The sequence below is a fragment of the Chelonoidis abingdonii genome, chromosome 25 (genome assembly GCF_003597395.2).
Source record: "Chelonoidis abingdonii isolate Lonesome George chromosome 25, CheloAbing_2.0, whole genome shotgun sequence".
In the NCBI taxonomy this organism is placed as follows: Eukaryota; Metazoa; Chordata; order Testudines; family Testudinidae; genus Chelonoidis; species Chelonoidis abingdonii.
Window position 1 is genome coordinate 2,704,948 of NC_133793.1, and position 13,743 is coordinate 2,718,690.

General features: G+C 50.8%; 1 protein-coding gene across 8 annotated transcripts in view; it reads left to right on the top strand.

Moving 5' to 3' along the window:
• Positions 1 to 6,909: 6,909 nt before the first annotated feature.
• STK40 (serine/threonine kinase 40) overlaps positions 6,910 to 13,743 on the top strand; it is a 41,201-nt gene continuing 34,367 nt past the window's right edge. Inside the window, exons 1-3 of one of the 8 annotated variants that reach the window (XM_075060745.1) lie at positions 6,916 to 7,018; positions 8,709 to 8,830; positions 10,836 to 11,025. The gene's annotated coding sequence lies outside the window, so the exon portion shown is untranslated. Of the gene's footprint in view, positions 7,049 to 8,708; positions 8,831 to 10,193; positions 10,544 to 10,835; positions 11,026 to 11,535; positions 11,560 to 13,743 lie in introns of those variants that run through there. The other 7 variants (XM_032766812.2, XM_075060748.1, XM_032766813.2 and 4 more) reach the window with 7 other exon arrangements.

Consider the following 13,743-nt stretch of genomic DNA (forward strand, 5'->3'; position numbering starts at 1 on the left):
CCTCGGGGACCCCACTGGAAACACACCTGCTAGATGATTCCGTATTTACCGTTACACTTTGAGACTTAGCAGCGAGTTTTTAATCCATTTAATTTAACATCACTACGCTCCTTTAATTCTTATTAATTTTCCCTGCCTCGTGGAGAGGAGAACTTCTCTTCCGGGCTTCAGCCTTTTCCAGTCTGCTCCTAGGGCTGAGTTCTTGGAGCATGGAGGCTGGCAGCTGGATGGCATGCTGCTTCTACTGGAATTCCTTCCTGGAATGTGGTGACTCAAGCAAGCAGCTATCCAGCCTCTGCCTGAATCCACCCCAGATTTCTGGACATCCCTTTCCCAGCTCATGCTTTCATCCTAGGCAGCTGGAAACACTCATCTCAGATTTCCCCCTGCCGTGCCCTGGGAACTCGCTGTGAGCCTGGGCAGCACAAGCTGCTGATAGCTCAACGGCATGAATCCCCTTTGCTGATGCACAAGCAGGAGTTGCTCATTAAATAGTTACGCCCTGTTCAACAGCTGACAGCCCGGTGCTCTCCTATCCTAGGCAGGTGAGATTGACAGTGACCCGTTGGCCAGTCGGGCTGGGACCCCTGTGGCTGTGTTGGGTCTCCAGTGTCAATGGCGTCTAGTTGAGCTTGTCCATTTCCTGCTAGCAGGTGGGTGGGACATTATGAAGCTGGATCTTAACGGGGGAAATAGAAGGATCCTTCTGTGCACATGGTCTGTCACTTTTGCCAGCCTTGCTCCTGCTGTGGGAGAGGACTTGGACCCGTACTACCTTCATCCTGGCACAGTCTACCAGCGCTGCATGGCGTGATCACAGAAGTCGCTATCCCAGTCTAGCCTTCCTCTGCAGAGCACAGTGAGTGATGAGTGCTACGTGGGGCTGATGTTTGGTTCCACGAGAGACAGTCCATCTAACCCAACAAAGACACGCCAGCCACGGATCACTGTGTACATCCCAGCCATCCAGAGGGCGGAGAGGGTTCACCTAATCTAAGTAAAGGGGCGATTTTCACCAGGGAAAGTAATTGGACTGCAATTGCTTTTTGATGATTCACCACCCGTCTAAATGTCCCTCTGGCCGCAGCAAAGGATGTCCCTGCCAGCGCTCCAGCTCTCTGCTGCTCCCTCGAGCCAGGGAGGAGTTAGCCTGGGCTACAGCCGAGGGCAATAGATGATTTCATCCTATTTTGACAGGACTCTTTGTGCCAATCAGCACTATCTGGCTCCTCCTCTGAGATGGCACTCTGGTCTCTTCCCTTCACTCACCCACAGCCCAGTCCTGGCTTGTATCCCAGGATGACAGCGCACCCCTTGTCTCCTGTTTATCAGCCGACTGGGCAGGTGTGGGGTTGGCTGAGTGACCCGCAGCAGTTCAGCTGGTAACTAACACATGGGGACAGTCAGCGCTGGACTGTGAGCTGGTAGGAGCAGTGTGGGAGCGGGAATGGGGTGCGGGTTTGGAGGGGAGAGCGGACTGGTGAGCAGAAACTTGACGTCCAGCTGCCATTCCCAGCTCTGAGAGGGGGTTGTGGTTTGGGGATCGGAGCTGCAGGACTGGGCGTCGGAACTCCTGGGTTCTGGCTCTAGCTTGCGGAGGGGATGGGGCTGTAATGGTTAGAGCAGGGGAGTGGGAGTCTGAACTTCTGGGTTCTAGTCCTGGCTTTGCCAGTGATGCTCTGGGGCTTGATTTCTTCATCAGTGGCTGGGTCAGGTGAGGCTGAATCCCTGTATTGTGGAGGGGGTGGAACTTGGAAGCCCTGAGGCGAGGCACTAGCAAGGAAGCAGTCTGATTTACTTACTCTTTCCAGGATCTCTCGGGCAGCAGCTACTGCAGGGTCAAGTGCAGCCAGAATGGTTCAGGGCCAGCCCCAGACACAAGCAATGAAAGTGACAGCTTGGACACCACCCCGTTTCCCCCATGCTGGGTGGCTTGAGGGTCTGCATGACATTAACAGACACTGGCTTGATGGCTTCCCAAGCTTTGGGGGTGGGGGAAGTTGTTTCTCCTGGGGGGCTGGCACTCTGGGGCAGAGCAGGCACCTTGCACTAACAGAGAGCAGCAAGTGGCAGTCCAGTTAGCGCAGCAGTTCTCTGGGCCTGTGACGCCCTCGGCCTCTGCTGCGTCCCCTGCCCTTAGGCTCCTTGCGTGGCCCACATGGGGTATGTTTGGGACGTGACGCTGGGCTACCATTCAGGCCCCTCTGGTGGGTGCCGTGTGATGGCACAGAGCAGCCTGCTCCCAGTGCCAGGGAGGGCTGGGCTTGACACTGCCATGTCCACACTGCTGCTTGGTAGCCTCATGACAGCAGAGAGCCAGAGCTTGGGTAGCAGGCGGCTCTTCCCTGAGCCTTCGGGGTGGGGGCTATCTTACATCTCCTGGAATATGTTCAGGGCCGAATTCCCCATCACCCTGCACCGCCTGCAGCCACTCACACATGGACTCTGCCCCCCATTACCTTTTTCTCCAGCTAGTGGGAGTTTAGTGGAAAATACCGTGACTCAGCAAGAATCACAGACCTTTTGGAAAACCGAGACACCCAATTTCACAAGCTGGCTGGTGCTGTCACCGGGACCTTCTCTGAGTTAAAGGGCACCTGGGAGCTGGGGTGGGGAGAAGGAGGTTTGTGCTGTCCTCCTCTGGTATCTCGTTCTTGGCACACATGCTTTGATGGTTGCTCTGTCTGTGCACTGTAGCCCAGGGAGGCAGAGCTCTATTTAGCTCACTGCATCTGTGCAAGATGCTGAGCAGCTTTGTGTGCTGTGGGAAGAGGGGACCAGCTGGCATACAGACAGAGCAGGGATGAGCCAGACTTTGGGCACTGATTTATAATGATGTGACTATGCAACAGAATTAGCTCCATGTTAATCGGCCCCTGATTCACTCACTTGTCCCACCAGGGTCCAGACAAGAGCCTTCCTTTTTCATGCACTTTATAAAGAATTTGGATGTGAATCTGGTGCTTGTGAAGCAACAAGCTGGTGTCACTGGTGTTCAATGCAGTGCTGGCAGGAGCTGGGCAAATCCTCCCACTCCAGCTCTGCAGATGCCCTCAATTCCAACCCACAGCCCCCCTGCTATTCCAGTTCTGGTTGTCTCCTGACCAGAGCCTGCCAGTCATGCCAATTTGGGGAGCTGGGAGGTGTGAGTGTGTGAGAGACAGCAAGAGATGGTGTGTGGTGAGAGACTGCAGGTGTGTGTGAGAGAGAGTCAGCAGCATGTGAGCAGGAGAGCATGCGTCTCTCAGAATGCTTGTGAGTGAGTGAATGTGTGGGGGTGGGGCATTGCTCCCGGGCCTGGGGAAGGTGCCAGCACACTGGCCCTGCAGACCTAACCCCCCCCCCGCCCCAGCACATCCATCAGTGCGTGTCATCCAATCACCAAGGCAACCCGGCTCCATGACATCAGGGATGTAACATCCCAGCGGCTTTGGACAGCATGGGAAGAAAAATTTCCCTGTATCCTAACTACAGCCCAAGCTGTGATAGATGGGGGCTGGCTGGGTCTGGATGGATGGGGGGTGCATATGGGTGCAGAGTGATTTTTGGGACAGGTTGCAGTTTTGTATCTGTCCCCTGATGAGCCAGCGTCCTCTGCTGCTGGATTCTGTGTTCCCTCCCAGTGATGTATTTGGTCCATCAGCACCATCTTCCCGTTCATACAATGCTGCTGTTGAATAGAGGAGACACTCTGGTAGTGATACTGTCCCTTCTTGCTCTGGGGCTAGCAGTGTCTGGAAACAGCTCTCAGCAGTGAATAAATAACAGGAGCAAGATCAGGTGGGCATTAAACCCCTCTCTGTGCCTCAGCCGAGACAGAGCCCTTCCCACGAGCAGAAGACTGCCCTTCTTGGGGTCAGGGCTGCCCAAAAAAGCACGGGAAACCTCAGGCTGCAGTGTGGGGTGTCAGTGAAGGCAAGGGATGCTGCACCCTACCTGCAGGCACCTCTCAAGTCCCCTGGAACCCCTTGGAGGGTGTGTCACGTCTACACCTTACTCATAAAGACAAAATGACCCTGCACACACACGGGCAGTTTGCGATGTGTCTAGGTAGCTCCCAGGAAGAAGGATGGACCCACAGACCTCAGGACAAACAGCCCCTTCTCTCAGCAGCATTGGCTGGCTAGGTACCGTTCAAGCCAGGAAGGTGACTGGAAGTGCTGTTTGCAGAATCTGGGCCAGTCTGGAGCAGCCGGAGAGGCAGCTGCACGTGGGTGGGGGACCTTCAAACAAATCTCAGTCCCACCTGCTTCCCGGTCTCAGGAGTGGGAGTGTACAGGAACTAGGCCTTGGGGGTTTCCCAAGCCTTCACAGTAGGGAGACAGGCACAGTAATCACAGTGCAGCGGCCTTCACTATTCAGCATTTGGACAGTGCTGTGAGATCCTCAGCTACATCTCTATGTCAGGAACCCTGGGGCCAGCCCAGGTGTCAATCCTGCAGCGCTCCAGGGAGTGTTCAGGGAGGGAGCTGCTGGTCTTTTTAGCCATGGTGGGTCTGGACTGCAGCAGAACTTGACATGTTAGACCACAGACAGGAGCTTTCCTCCCTGTCCCCTGCCACTTTTTCCTGGTGCTCAATAATGCGAGTACTGGCATCTCACATGGCACATTCTAGGAAGGACCATGTGAGCTGTTGGTTCACTCTGCTCCCCTGCAGGCATGATGCTGTGGAGTAATCAGGAATTAGACTATCCCAGCGTAATGCAGATACAGTAGAGTCTTCCCTGCCTCCCTCCCCATTCTGTTCCACCCACAGCTTTCCTGTGGCTGGATGGTGCAATCAGGAGGAGGGGAGTAATTGACTGATGCTCCTGGGAGTTTTGAGGTTGCCTTTCAGGCACTTTCGGTTGCTGAGAGGCAGAGAGAATCCAGAGAGGGAGGAGGGTGCCCTGCCTGTAGCATGATTCACCCTGCATGATGCAATTGCTTTACAGTACCCACGTGCTGCTGCCCTCTGTGTGCAGCTGATTCAACAGAGGAGTGGCAGGGAGCGAAGGCTGGGAAGAGATTGCACAAGCCGCACTGGCCTGCTTATTGGGCTGCTTCACAGGAAAGGCTGCTCCAGCACCACACCTGACATGAATCACCCGTGGCCAAACATCTGGGGGTCTGATGAGATCACGAAGGGCGCCTGCCATCTCTGAGATGTCCCCATCACATCCCACTCTGGGAGTGGGCACTCAGAAACCCATGGGTTGGGGTCATGTGTGTGCCCCTCTTGCACTTGCTTTCCTGAAATTGCTGGCCATGGCCCCAGCCCAAGAATCTGGGAGAGCAGCTCAGGAACATAGGGACTGTCAGACTGGATCAGATCACTAGCCCACCTAGCCCAGAATCCCATCTGTCCCAGCAGCCAGGAGCAGGTGGTTCACAGGAAGGAGCCCTGCAGGGACTTGCCCCCAAGGAGAGTTAATCCTGTTAGGGAGAGGTTGGCCTAGGCCCTGAAGGAGGAGTATCTAGATTCTTCCAAGGCTTCTAGAAGGGGTTTGTGTGTAATCCTGGCTTTTGGGCTGTGGATGCTCTCCGTATCCATAGAAACATCCCATCCTTTTGACCCCTGCTGCGCTCTTGGCCTCTCTGGGATCCTGTGCAGGGAGTTCCCATGTTAATCGTGTGTTGTTTGTGTATACGGTGTTGTTGTAGCCACCTCGGTCTCAGGCTATTAGAAAGACAAGGTGGGGGAGGTAATATCTTTTATTGGACCAACTTCTGTCAGTGTGAGAGACGCGCTTTTCAGCTACACAGCTCTTCTTCAGGTCTGGGAAAGGGCCAGTGAGTATCTATCACACCTAAATATAAGCTAGTTTAGCATAAATAGTTAGCACATATTTTAAGGGACCATTTAAGATGAAGCGGCCCATTAATATCCCTGTAGCCACAGGACAAAAAGGGCAGTTAGTGGGTTACAGATTGTTGTAATAAGCCATAAATCCAATGTCTCTGTTCAGTCCATGGTTCTTAGCATCAGGTAAAGTTATGCATTTAAGCTCCCAGGTGTGTCTTTGGCAAGTGTTGTCGTTTCCTTTGAGGATGAGGCCTGAGGGGTCAGCTACAGAACGGTCGCTGTGTGAGACACGTCCACCCACAGTAGGGTGACCAGATGTCCCGATTTTACAGGGACAGTCTCGTTTTTTGGGTCTTTTTTTTATACAGGCTCCTATTACCCCCAACCCTGTCCCGATTTTTCACACTTGCTGTCTGGTCACCCTAACCCACAGGCAACGGGGGTTTCGTTGGCGAGCGCAGCGCTGGGCGAGCTGTGTCGGGGCGTTCAGTGCCTGCGCGAGGGACCCCGACGGGTGGGGGGGGTGATCGCTATGGCGATAGTGCTGCCATGTGCTGTGCAGACAGGCCCTGGTCTCTGTGCACGCACCCTGGGCACTGGAGGGGAGCTCTAGGGGCCCCCCGGGCATTTGCCTCTCAGGTGCTGGGGGGACCCCACATGGCTTAGGCTAGGCCCCATCCCCACCCGCTCTGCACAGAGCCCAAGGGTGACCTGGCAAGTAGCCAGCCAGCCAGCTCTCCTCCAATCACAGCCAAGCAACTTTTTAATCCTCCACTTACCCACCAATCCCCGAGCCCCATGCCAGCCCACCTGGGGCACAGCCAATCAGCACGCGAAGTTGGCCAGCCGTGCCCAGTCACCTACCCCGCCCCTGCGGTGATCAACCAATCAGCAACTAACACCCTCCAAGCTCCTCAATGCCCTTCCTGGCCGGCTAAGGTTTCAGCCAATCAACATTGACGACGCTGGCCCAGTCTTCCAATCAGGAGCGACGCTGGGAGGATCAAGTGACTTCCCCAGGCAGCAGTCGCCATCTTTGCTCTGGCCAGAGGCGCCAGGAAAAAAGATGGCGGCGAGTGATGGAGGCGGGGCCGGGACGAGGAGGGGCTTGGCTGGGTGCGTCACTTCCGTTGTCAGGTGGCCGCCGCCGGGAGCGGAGCGAGCCGGGGAGCAGGGCCGAAGCGGGCCTGGGCTGCGGCAGGAGATCCCTCCGGCCGGGCCGGGGGTCATGGGTGAGGAGCGCTGAGCGGCCGCCGGGACCGGTGAGGGGGGCGCGGGTCACCCGCGGGGAGCTGCCTCCTGGGCGGGGATGTGGTGCTACCGGGGTGGGGGGTTAACCCCCCTCCCGGGGCAGGTGCCCCATCTTGTGCCCCCTTCCTGGGGCAGGTGCCCCTCTCCCTGGGGGGCCCAAGGGGGTTGTGTGCTTCTCCCTTGGGGGCTGGGGGGTTAACCCCCCTCCCGGGACAGGTGCCCCCTCCCTGGGGGGTTAAATCCCCTGCCCTCAGGGCAGGTGCCCCCTCCCTGCGGGCTGGGGGGTTAACTCCTCCGTCCCGGGGCAGGTACCCCTCTCCCTGGGGGGCCAAAGGGGGGTTGGGTGCCTCTCCCTTGGGGGCTGGGCGCATGCCTGCTGAACAGGGGCTCCCTTGGTTGGAACCACTCCCCTCCCCTGCTGTTCTCCTGTTACCTAGCAATGGAGCAGGGCTGCACCACCAGGAACCATGGAAATGCCCTCAGGGTCCAGCAGGGATGGGGGCTTAGAGCCCGTCTCCAGGAGCTCCTGGTGTTTAGATAATGTCCCCCTTTGAAAGCTTTCACTTGTGTCGTGGGGCAGATTATGGGGAGAGGGAGGGGGTGCATGGGCTTGGCAGAGCTCTCCCAAGAGCCCTGTAAGTTTGTCTGAAGGTCCTTGGCATGGGGTTTGCTGCCTGTGGCTGATAGACACAGCAACAAGAGTGAATGTCTCTGCAAAGTGCTCCCACTGCTATAGTGTTGGGGTTTGCCGCCCAGCAAGTTGAGTAATGAAGTCAGCACAAATAGTGATGGCAAAGGCTAGGTATTGGGTTGTATGCCATGGTGGTGTAGCCGCCTTGGTCTCAGGATATTGGGGAGAGAAGTAGTACCAGTAGTACCTCTTATTGGACCAACTTCTCTTGGTGAGAGAGAGAAGTTTCTAGGCTTACACCTGAAAAGAGTTCTATGTCTCTCTCACCCACGGAAGTTGGTCCTGTAAAATATATTACCTCCCCCGCTTCATAGCTGTGTCAGGCAGGCTCCTTCACCAGGAGTCTCTCAGGACACTTTGCAGAGGGAGATCCGGGCATTCCTCTTCTGCACCCCCAGCTTGGCTGCTTTGTTTCCAAGGTGACTGATGCATGGTGGTTTAACATTATTTATAGGCTGTTGGGCTAAATGCAGCATTTCCCAGTTTCTGATGATTCGCCCTGTCAGTTTCAGGTTTAACGTAATATGGTTTGGGGTGTTCTCACCACATCATAACCCACTTCAGATAGCGCCCGCCCTGTGACTGGCAGCATTGGGTTTATTTATCTTGCTGTGTCCTGAAATCTTTAACTACATAGATGACAGAAACAAGAGTCAGCAAAGACCTGTTATTAGTCATATAGTATTGCAGATGTGCAAACTGTTTTATGATGAGTATAAACATGCTGAGAATGGAGTCCTGGCCTGGAAAAGGCTACATCTAAATGGATGAGTGGGTTCCATGCAGTGCAAACACTATTGCCAGGGAGAGTATTATCTAGTAGTTTCAGCAGGTCACTGGGACTCAAGACTTTTTGGCAGCATCTGCTGCAGGAAAATTGGCCCATGTAATCCCCACTGGCTGCTGTAGTGTAGACAGGGGTCAGATATTTGTACCATCATCTCATTTAACTTACACCACATCTTATACTTTTCCTACAGCTGGTGGAACTGCACTGCTGGGAAAGTGTAGGTCCAATTCTCCTCCTGTAGGTAAGCCCTAGGCTCTGTTCTTAATTCTGCTGCTGACTCACTGCATCATTAAGGTAGAGATGCATGGAAAGGTGAGTTTCCTAATCTGTAAAATGTTGGGTATAGTGCCTTCCTGTCTGGCAGGGGGCTTGTGAGTCGTAATGAATATTTCAATCTCCTTTGAGCTCTGCATGACAGGTGCTATAGAAGTGCGAATGCATTGGGAGTGGTCTCTGTAGGTGGGTTGCTTGGTGGAAGATTCGGATTCTCCGATTTGAAAGAAAAGAAGCATGATGTCTGGGTCTCTGATTTAGCCCTTTCAGTGTCATATTGTTCTACAGCAAGGTTAAGGAAACTGCCTCACAATCTTGTTTTTTTAACTTTAGAAACTGAGTAAATAACTGGTTGTCTCTAAAACCTGTAGTAACTGATTACAGTGGCTGAGAGAACCTGAATATTTTCTAGGATTCGCTGTGGCTTTCACACAAGCTTAGGAAGAAGCCGCACTGAAATCTTGATGGAAAGCTGGAGGAGAAAATAGTTAATTTATGCACATATTGAAGCTGTCTGGTATGCAAATATTGTACTTGGGATGTTTAAGTATTGAATAGCCTAGAGAGATTGAAGTGGTCTTAATCATTAAATTATTCAGGGACTGATACTCCAGTTGTTCAGGTGCTGAACTTGTCTGTACTTCTGTCCTGCTGTGTGAGAGCTGGAAACATAAGCTTGCATGTGAACTCTTAAAAAGATAAGTGGGGGGAGGAGGAGCTTGAAAGTTACTCTAGCCATTTGCATCTAGGCTTCGGATTTAAACCCTGATAAGGCTCCTGCTGGTAGTTGATTTTCTGCTGCTCTGGTCCTTAATAGTGATTTATTCTGATCTGTGAAGATCCAGGCTGTTCAGGAAGGCACCTGGAACTAGGCTGAGTGGTGCTTACCCAGCTGATCGAAGTAGTTTGCACATTGGCTTCCCTGCTAGCCAGTGTTAATCTTACTTTCATAAACACCCAATTAATCCATTGACTCTTTAAAAATATGTATGCACAAAAATGATTTTAGAGCTATGTCTTTGTCTAAAAGTTCTTTAAGTTTGGTATTAATGTTTGTTCAGCACTTCTTGCATGTAAAGTACTAGCCCAGTGCTATGTGGTCCTTTCTGGTGCTGGTGCACAGAAAACATCATGGACTCCGGTAGAGATGGCTTTACATCTGTACTGTTAGGAAAGAATTAGATGATAGTTCTACTCACTTGTGTAACAGCTTTGATACTTTCCTGTAGAAAATGCTTTAACTTTAGAAGCATGGAAACTTAGTCTGACTTTTTTCCTTTTCAGGTAAAGTAGGTAGGAATTTACAGTGAAGAATTTTAGGGAAAACATTGGGTGACTCTTTAACTGGGTGCTAAAACCTTAAAAGGAAGTTTTGCTTTTAACAGAAATGACTTTCTGAGAATACTGACAACCTTCTGAGTAAAGGTTTCCATCAAAACCAACAGTGGAGATGTAATGTTCTGGTTCTCTTAAGATCCCCTACTGACTTGCTAATAAGGAAAAGTGGCTTCATGCTCTCATTCAAAATTTCTTTCTGACCAGGCCACTGAATCTCTGAGAGATTTTCCTGGTCTTGCGTAGTTTTTTGTGGTGTGGAAGCCCATGTCCTGTTGACTCATCTCTTAAGGATGTGTTCAAAGGCAGCAGCAGTTAGATTGTTATTGGACTAGTACATGAAACTACAGAAGTGCAACTACATGCACATTGGCCTTCAAGCAATTGCCACATTCCCTTGCCTACATTTGGTCAGAGGTAAGCTTCCTGACTTTCACTGAGAGAAACTTACCAAGCCTGCATAGCTTGCATACCTTCCACAACTAACAGCTCTAAAATAGGCTTGTTCAGTAACAGGCCTGTGTGCTTGTGAGGCACTTTGAAAAGCAGCTTTTTCTGTCTTGAGTAACATCTGAAATACATTTGTGGGACTGAAGAACAGTTCACTTCATTAATTCTGGATGTGCATAGTGTACATTTATATGTACACACACTCACTTCAATAATTCTACGTGTGCTACACATACACACAATATCCACTCTTTTCCAGGATCCAGATTGTCACGAGACATTAGTTGGAACAACCTACACCTTGTTTGTGCAAGTCTGAGCTACCCTCTGCTAACTGATCTTGGTGGTTCTTGAGTCTTCCCAGAACAAGACAGTCCAGCACCGTTCAATCATAGCTAACAGGTTCTTGTCTACAGCTGTGCGATACTGATGTACAGTACAGGTTCCAGGCAAGTGTAGTGTGCACTTATCTATATGCACCATTCAGTTGCTTACTCTGATGCTGGTCTCCATAGGATACATCTGCATGAAATGAAAGTAATGAAATTCCTCATTTGGGGTCTTTTCAAGCATTTCATTGTGGATGTATCACTAATTTTGCCTTACATTGATAGATACAACCTACTCATTCATGCACCAGGGTAGCAAATTGTGAACATGCTATGGGAACAAACAGTTCATGTGTAGCACTATTTCTGTTTTCAGTCAGTGTTTAGCAGTTTCTTGTCTGTCCTTTTCAGGCCCCAGCAATGAAGGAAAAAATCTTACATATTCTGAGCACTTGTCTTAGCTGAGGCGAACAGTGCCAGATAAGAACTGTTTAGACAATAATAAAGCTTTAAAGATGGGGATTGAGGCTAGCAGAGGATGAGTTTCTGTGGCTATGCTATCATTCACCTGGATAAGATGACAGAGAACCCATTTTACTTTGATGTGCTGGGACCGCGTCGTTTTGCTCTGTAATTCACTTGTGGCTCTTAACAGTGAGATGCTTCATTGTTGCCGTATATAAAATATCAGTCTTGTCTTACAATTGTCATGGGGAGAACCCACAGGTGCCCCTTCCCGCTTACTTCAGACATGACGAGAGCATCTGTAATTCTTGATTTTATTTTGGCTGCCTAACCGCCCCTTCCTTCTAACACCATCTTGTTTATTGTTAGCTCAGTGGTCTGATCTTGAATGTGAATGAGACTCTTCTGTGTAGTAGATGATTCCTTAAGTGCTGAAAGAAAACCAGGAAGCTGCATGTCTTGGTGCTGTGATTGATCCTCCTTTGCAGGAGAAGTACAGAATCCTGAACTCAGGACTAGACGACGTAAATTTTCCATTTACTTTTTAAAAGCATTTATTCGGCATGTTGCATTAAACTGTCTTCAGAATCTCTCAAACGTGGTACTAGCATGGCTGAGATTTAAGAATTAGACTATTTATATTAGTGCCTAACAGTATTGTAGGCACCTCACAGGACAAGTAAAACACAGCTCCTACCCTGGAGAGACTCCATTCTAATACCAGACGTGGTGGGTGTCAGATCAGGGGGGAGGAGGACAAAAGAACTCAGCAACAGGTAATGCATAGCAGAGCCAAAACTCTTTTTACTGTATAAACAAATTCAGTGGCTCTGACTCCTTTCCTGGCGGTGTCACAGTGAGAGTAGGTCTGGCAGAGGGATTTAAATGAGTAGAGGGTAGTGGCTGGGTGTAGCAGCTCAGGGCTTGGCTACACTGGCACTTTGCAGCGCTGCAACTTTCGCGCTCAGGGGTGTGAAAAAACACCCCCCTGAGTGCTGCAAGATGCAGCGCTGTAAAGTGTCAGTGTAATCCCCGCTCCCAGAGCTGCACGCTACACCCATAAGGGATGTGGTTTACAAGCAGCACTGGGAGAGCTGTCTCCCAGCACTGGGAGAGCTGTCTCCCAGCGCTGCGGCTCTGACTACACTCACACTTCAAAGCGCTGCCGTGGCAGCGCTCCCGCAGCGCTGCCGTGGCAGCACTTTGAAATTTCTAATGTAGTCATACCCTCAGTAAGAGTGTTTCTGTCAGTAGGAGAGCAGGTAAGCCCAGAGAGGCTTCAGGAGAAGTGGAGTTAAATGCTAGATGACTAGCCAGAACTGTGTGATGTCTGGTCCTTGTCTACACTAGGAGAAATCAGATCTACACTAGGAGAAATCTACTGGTGCAGTTCTACCAGTGTAGGCTGTTGTGAAGAAAGGACACAGGTCTCTCTACCCACTAAATCAACTCACTCTGTATCTGAGTCTTGGCTGCACTACAGCTTCCACCATTGCAATGACTAGTGGAGAATTACAGGTCTGAATTTTGCCATTGTAGCTAGGTAAAGCCCTGGATCGGCAGCCTGATCCAGGTATGCAACATGCCTAATTCTATTAGTGTGACACTCCTACTGAGTGGCTTCTCACTATAGCATAATCTCTAGCTACCAGCATCTGGCGGGCTATTTTTCAGAAAACAGTCCATGTTCTGGCAGGTATCTGAAGTGTCAGGTGCTGCATTGTTGTTGTTTTTTTCAAGATAGTGTGGTGAAACTGGGCTGGATCAAACCATTCTAAATGGTACTCTAATTGTGGAGGCATTTGTCAGCCTAATCACTTCACAAATAAATATTTAAAATTACTGCAATTCAGATTGAACACCTTTTCCTCTCTAATTCTTCACAGGCCACGTTACATGGAATATTAGTCTTCTGGCTCTCCATGCCTGAGCCCTTTCTCTTCCAACTAGTAACGGACAGGTAAATCCCTGGCTCAGTATAAGCTGTGCTCAGCAGTAGGAGCCATACCTCTGCTTAGGTTCTGCGGTGGGATTTGCTCTCACGGATGCTGTGCAAAACCTGTAATTTTTACTGAGTTTAACTGAATAGTCCTTGAGCAAGTCTTCACTTTCCCATTAACTAACTGGAGAATTCTTTCCTGGAAATCTAATGGAGAGGCAGCTGGTTAGTAGTAAAGTTTGAGCCTGCCCTGCTAGAGTGCATCTGAGACTGTTTTGCCACTGATCCTAACCAATGGGAAGGTTTCATCCGCCCCTCGAAAGTATCAGTGAGCAAAATCAAATGTAACAGGAGCAGAGGTGTTCTTCTGCAGAAGGGATTCTTTTTCCTATGGCTAATTACAAAACTGGACCAATAGCCATTTGGTCGGAGAA